Raw genomic sequence first — 6,423 nt, 5'->3', positions numbered from 1 at the left:
CTCCCACATTCTAACCCCGTTAACAGCGTCACCTCTCTGACAAGTCATATATACTCAGTGCCTTTCTTGCTACCCACCTGCAGGCCTGATTTATCCTGTGCTTCTCCACAGAATATACATGTACAAACCACAAAACCTCTTACTCCCTCTCTTCTCTCTTTGCTCAGCTCTGGGCTATTCAGGTTTTCAGAGAAAGGAAGTGGTTAGAAGGTCTGGCTATTTCGCATCCATCAGCTTGCTAGGAAGTTCTCAAATTATGGTTCAGTCAAATATAGGTGGGGGGGGTCTATGGGAGCCGGGTAATGGTGACTAGCGTTGCTGAACATTGACTATGTGTCAGATGCTGTTCCAAACACTTCATATGTATCACCTCATTGGTTTTATCACAGCCCTATAAAGTAGATGTCTGTATGCCCATTCAACAGATCAGCTAACTGAACACTATGTCTTCATCTCAGACAGACGAGCAATAGAAAAGCTGACGGTTATCATGGGGGCAGTGCAGCCAATACACAGTAAAGACTCAAATCCAAGGACTGTGGCTCTAGCACATTCTTTCAGCTATTGTCATCTGAAGCCTGAGCGGGCTGGATGGTCCAAGATGACCTCATGCATGTACCTAACAATGTACTCATGGCTGTAGGCTCAGGGCCTCTCCTCCAAGAGGTCGTTTCAAAGGATATTTCGGATTTCTTTGTTCAGCAACTAGATTTGAAAAATTCCAAAGTCATCCAGAGGATTATGATAGCAGCCTCCAAATATGTCACCAAATTGAGTTGTTCCACAGGTCACAGATCACACAGCCAGACAGACCAAATCAAGGCCCTTGAGTCACATTGTCTATATAGAGTTTTAAGAGCATGCCTTGAAATTCTTTTGTTCCCATGTAGAAGTGGGGTCTGTAGACTGGCGATGCTTAATCTTGATTGTCAAGTGATTGGATTAATAGAGGCCTTGGGGATTAGCGAATCATACTTCTAGATGCTTATTAGGTGCTTATAATGGCATTTTCAGAGACAATTAAATCATGAGGGCTCTGACTTAATCAATAGAGTAATCACTTAATGGATTCGTAACGGGATAGCATTACTGGGAGGTAGTAAAAGACATCCCAGCACTTGGGAGGCAGAGGCAGGAGGATCTCTGTGAGTTTGAGGCCAGCCTGGTCTACAAAAGCTAGTTCCAGGACAGGCTCCAAAAGCCACAGAGAAACCCTGTCTCAAAAAAAAAAAAAAATCTAAGAAAGGGCTATGAACTAGATCCAAAACTGAAAGCTGCTTTGGTCAAGTTGCCCTATGAGGCTCATCTTTATTTACCCATAATCAGCAAGAATACAACTGCATCCATGTCCAACATAACAAGCATACATGCATGTAAACACAGAAAGGGAGACATACACATACCTATACCCATGCAAGCACACATGAACACACACACACCTCTCTTCAGGGAAATACTCTGTAACTTTTCCTGTTTCCAGCATGCTCTCTGTGTTGGAGTTTGGAGAAATATTTTAATCAAGGTAAAAAATAGGAAGGCTTTGAAATGATTGACAAATGATTCTACCTTGGAAGCCAGCAGAAAGGTCAGCAGAAGGATTTCAATGTCCCTGTTCTTTTGGAAGAAAAATGAGGCATTGATTTAAGACTTTTCTGAACACCTTTTCAAAAAGACGTATCACCATCCTGCGACACATCTGAGTTCCACTCAGTACACTCTGTACCAGTCACTCAGGAAGTTACCGGGAGTGGGGGGACCCTACAAACTCTATAAGGCCTCTTCTGACCTAATTTTATCAAAGCTACCTGTCATTGTTGTCCAACAGTCAGAAATGGCCACGTGACTTGCCTTGGACAATGAACAGAGATGTGACATATTCCCTCTGTGTGTGTCTCTGTTCAACCATGCGGCTCACTCCTACCATGGAGAGATTCACATGTGCTGAAACTGAAGTCCCATGGATTCCAAATCACCAAGCTCCCGTAAGAATACTGGCTGTCTGGTAAGGTGGTTCAACACTAAGCAGATTTTCATGGTGGAGAAATATGTCTTCCTCTGCTAGGTTACTGTGATTAGGGTTGCTGGATATGTAGCTAAGCTCACATGTGGGCAATAATTGATCCTTTGGGGCTCCAGATGTTAGTCTTATGAAGTTGTGTGCTTTCTTTCACTCTTGCTATTTCCCAAATCTGCCTAAAGTAACTAATTTTGACTCCATAACGTGTTGTTTTCCCATCTGGGGCACAGGAAGAAAGACTCTGTTCTCTCTGGTTTCTAAGCTGTCTGTGAATTTGGAGCCACAGGTGTAGATTTAAGAGTCAACAGTGATAAGGAAAGAGTTAAACCTATGGAAAATGTGCAGCTGAAAATAACCCACCTAGCCCACCTAGTCCTGCAGGCCTGTGATCCCAGATGCTCAGAGGCTAAAGCAGAAGGGTTGCAAGTTCAAGGTCGGCCTGGGTAGCTTTATGAACCCCTGTCTCAAAATAAAAAAATAAAAAAAACACAAAAAGAGAGTAAGATAGAGGCATACTTTAGCTGTAGGGTACCTGCAAACACGGGGGCTCAGTATCAAAACAGGAGGAGGAGAAGGAGGAGAGAAAGAAAGGAAAAGGAGGGCTGGAGAAAGGTAAGGAAGGGGAAGGGAGGGAGAGAGGGAGGGAGGAAAGAAGAAACATAAGAGGATCTGGGTATCAGGGAGGAAATTAAGGGATAAACAACAGACAAGGAAAGTCAAAGCAAAAATTGGAATATTACGTCAAGAGAGAAAAATTATGGCCATAGAAACCAAAGAGTAATGAGGTTCACAGAGGCATAAACCTGGTTCAAATGCACCAACAAAGAGTGGAATGGTGGCTCAGCGGCTAAAGGCCTCGACTGCTGGAGGAGAAGACTGGGGTTCAGTGCCCAGCTCCCAAATCAGAAGGCACACAACCCCCATAACTCCAGTTCTGGGGGATCCAGCACCCTCTTCTGCCCTCTGTAGGAACTGCACTCAAATGTAAAACCCCCACTCCCAGCCTTCCCATACATAATTAAAAATAGATCTTCAAATGTATCATCAAAATCAAGTAAATTAAGAATGAAAATCTGCTTATTTCATAATTTCTATGTGGTAAAAGACACTGAGATTGGCATAAATGGGTTTAAAAGAATCAGACTCATAGACAGTGGGAGAATAGAAGCAACAAAGTAAAAGATGCACAGTAGTTAAAGGAGAGGGGAGCAGCCTGGCAAGCTACAGATGAGTGAAGAGCAAAGCTGAAATGGAGCAGAGTTAATCCAAACAAAGCCTCAAAGATGGGGGGCACTTGTGAAAATAGAGACGTTGATATACTTGAGCTACAAATATTGAAAAAGAGAAATATAAACCCATGCAGCTGGGACGCCTCTTCTTCATACGAGGAAAGATCTAGATGCTTCCTGGCAGAGGGAGACCAGCAGGCAGAGGCTGCACACGTAAACAAAGCGGGAGAAACACACCTGGTTCTGACCTCTGGGCCTGCTGTCATTCCCCGCTCTGCTTCAAGAACACTGGTACCCTTGCCACTGAAGGAATCTTTTCTGAGCATCCAACGAAAGAGTTGAGCCAGACTGGCCTACAACACAACCCACAGTTTGACAAGTCCTGCCCCCACAGTGTGTTGATGTTCATTCTTGAATACAAACTGACCCAGGAGATGAAAGTCACTAGTTAATGGAAGCCAGACAGACACATCCAAAACAGCTACTACTTCTTGTTGCTTTGGGGTGGCTCTAAAAACACAGGAAACAAATCAAAACTTTTGAAAATGTGTAACATAAGCCAGGTAGGGTGGCACAAACTGGCACTACCAGCACTCAGAAAGACAGAAGCAGGATGATCCTGAGTTTGAAGCTAGTCTGGGCTACACTGTGTGGTCCTGCCTCAAAAAGTGTCAAAACAAAAGCAAAGGTGGTAACACAAACATTCCTTGCAAAATCAGGAGAAATACGACATCTATAAAACTAGCAGTATACAAAAGTGGGAACATTCAAAACACATAAGAAAATCTCTTAAAAAATTAAAAACAAACCTCCTGGTAGGTTAGCCAATCCTAAGTGGCCATCCCTAAACACACATACGTATGAGCAACACTACATGGCCATTGGGTTCTATTTATATGTTCATGTGCGTATGTGTGTAACAACAATAATTAAAGAAGGGGTCATGAGGTTGAGAGGGAGGGAGGAATATGGGAGGAGTGGAGAGTGTGGGGTGGAAATAATGTAACTATTGTACTCATGCATGAAATTCTCAAAATAATAATGAAGCATAGGTCAAATTTAAAATATGCCAATCGATGCATTCTAAAAGATAATATTGCAGTAAAAAAAATTAAGTAGATGAAGTGATGTAGAGGGCAGGAGCACTCACAGATCAGCACTGGAAAAACCAGCAATGTTAATCATGCAGGGTTTTCTCCTCGCTGGAGGAAATGGATACCTTTTCCTCGTGTAAGGATGGGAGTTGGTATTGTTGATAACCTGGTGACCTTTGCTATCTAAAGGGCTGGGTCACACTCACGGCCCCCAGACTATTATGTTTATCCCAGAGGTCTCCTCCCTAGACCTTTGGCTTCCTTTCTAGGTCAATAGAGCCATTCTTAGAGGAGGTGTCACGCACACTTTACAGCACACTGGCCTCTATGCTGTCTTCATCAGAGACCACACCAGTCCATCTTCACAGCCGAGGTCACATGAACTTTATAAAGGAGTCTTGGTGGACTCACACCTTAAGCTTTATCGTGCACATGGGATTGAGATAATTGTTACCAAGAAACTTTTTCCCAAAATTATAACATACTTAAACATGTCTAAAACAAGTGGACCTGGTGTTGGACTCTAGAGGTTGGAATGAGTACCAGGTAAGTTGTGCAATCTCCTTCTTGTCTCTGGCAGTTCATTTCCCTGCAGGCACACCCACCACAACGCAAGAAACATAAACATATGACAAAATGGAAAAAATCAACCTAAGAAGTTCAAGATGGTCAATAGAACTCAAAGTATAATTCCATGGCAAAGCGATTGCTTCTTCCATGAGGCCCTAGATATGATTTTTAAAAGGAATTTTGCTTATGTTAAGGAGAAAATGGTCAAAGAAACATACGTCAACAAAGTTCCCAAAGTTGTAGGTCTCAGTATTTCTATACTGAGAGGGTCTACTGAGGTCTCAGAACAATTGTTGGAAAAAAAATGCCCTTTGATATATTTCATCATGACATTCCAATCATTATGGATAAAGAAAAGAATCTTACTTAACTTTCTAGATGCAAAGTTCATGGTGATTGTTGGTAGGGGAAGTCCAAGTAGGAAGGATTTCATTTGAGAGTGGTGTCTGATGTCTGAACAGTGATCTCTGGAATCCAGAAGAGAATCAACCAAATAAATTATTTCCAACCTAGAAATCTATTTCCAGAAGTCTAGGGTGAGGGCAGATTATACAATTATTAGGCAAACTGTGTCCTGTGGTTCACATCAGGTATGCTTTATCATATCAAAAAGGCAAGCCAAGAGGTTCAGGAAATGGATCAAATGCAGGGCAGAGGCCCATTAATCAACAGAATTATACCTCTAGACAGTTGGTCTACCTGGAAATGAGGCAATGAAAAATTGTATGATGAAATCTCCATGAACACCCAAAAGGGTTTGGAGAGCTTCAGGATAGCTAGCTTCATAGAATCCAGGAGAGAAGCATGTCTGGAAAGAACAGGAAGCTCCTCCTCCCCTCCCCTATGCTTCTTCCTGTACATCTCTTCACCTGGAGTCTCAGTACCATTCCTGAGGATAAGCTGACAAATATATTTCCCTGAGGTCTGTGAACTGATCCTAGGATGTGGGAACCCTGGTTTAGAACAGTGGGTCCTGAAAACAGTTTGGGGTTTGTAACTAGCACCTAACAGGGAATGGTAGTCTTGTGTGTCTGCTGCTTCAACATTACTTGCTTTCAGATCCTCTCCCTGTTTTCGTAACCCGCTGAGGCCAACAAGTGCTGCCTGTGTTGGATGCCGACTGGCATGTTGGCTTGATCTTGTACAGGTCTTGTGAGGGTCACCATAACTGAAGTGAGTTCAAGGATACAATGAGCAGTTTCAAACACTCCTTCCCGTAAAGCTTGACCTCTAGTACTTCCTCCTTTCCAGCCTGCCTGTCCTTGGTGGGGTTTGACCGGCGGGATTTGCTGAGTGGTGTCACCTGTCTATACTTGGAAAGCTACCCCTTTGCAAAAAAACTATCTTTGCAAAACATCCACATCTTAAAATGGATGTATGGATCTGACTGGATTCTGCTTGTCTAGTTGAATCTCTCATTACTTCCCTGTCCTCGGGCCAAACACCACTCCCTCAGAACTAGCCACTATCCCCATGCTCCGTACCCACAGTCCTGCCATCATTGCCTTCATAT

The sequence above is a fragment of the Microtus pennsylvanicus genome, chromosome 2, assembly GCF_037038515.1.
Source record: "Microtus pennsylvanicus isolate mMicPen1 chromosome 2, mMicPen1.hap1, whole genome shotgun sequence".
Lineage (NCBI taxonomy): Eukaryota > Metazoa > Chordata > Mammalia > Rodentia > Cricetidae > Microtus > Microtus pennsylvanicus.
The sequence above is the reverse complement of the archived record's forward strand: the minus strand, read 5'-3'. Positions refer to the sequence as shown.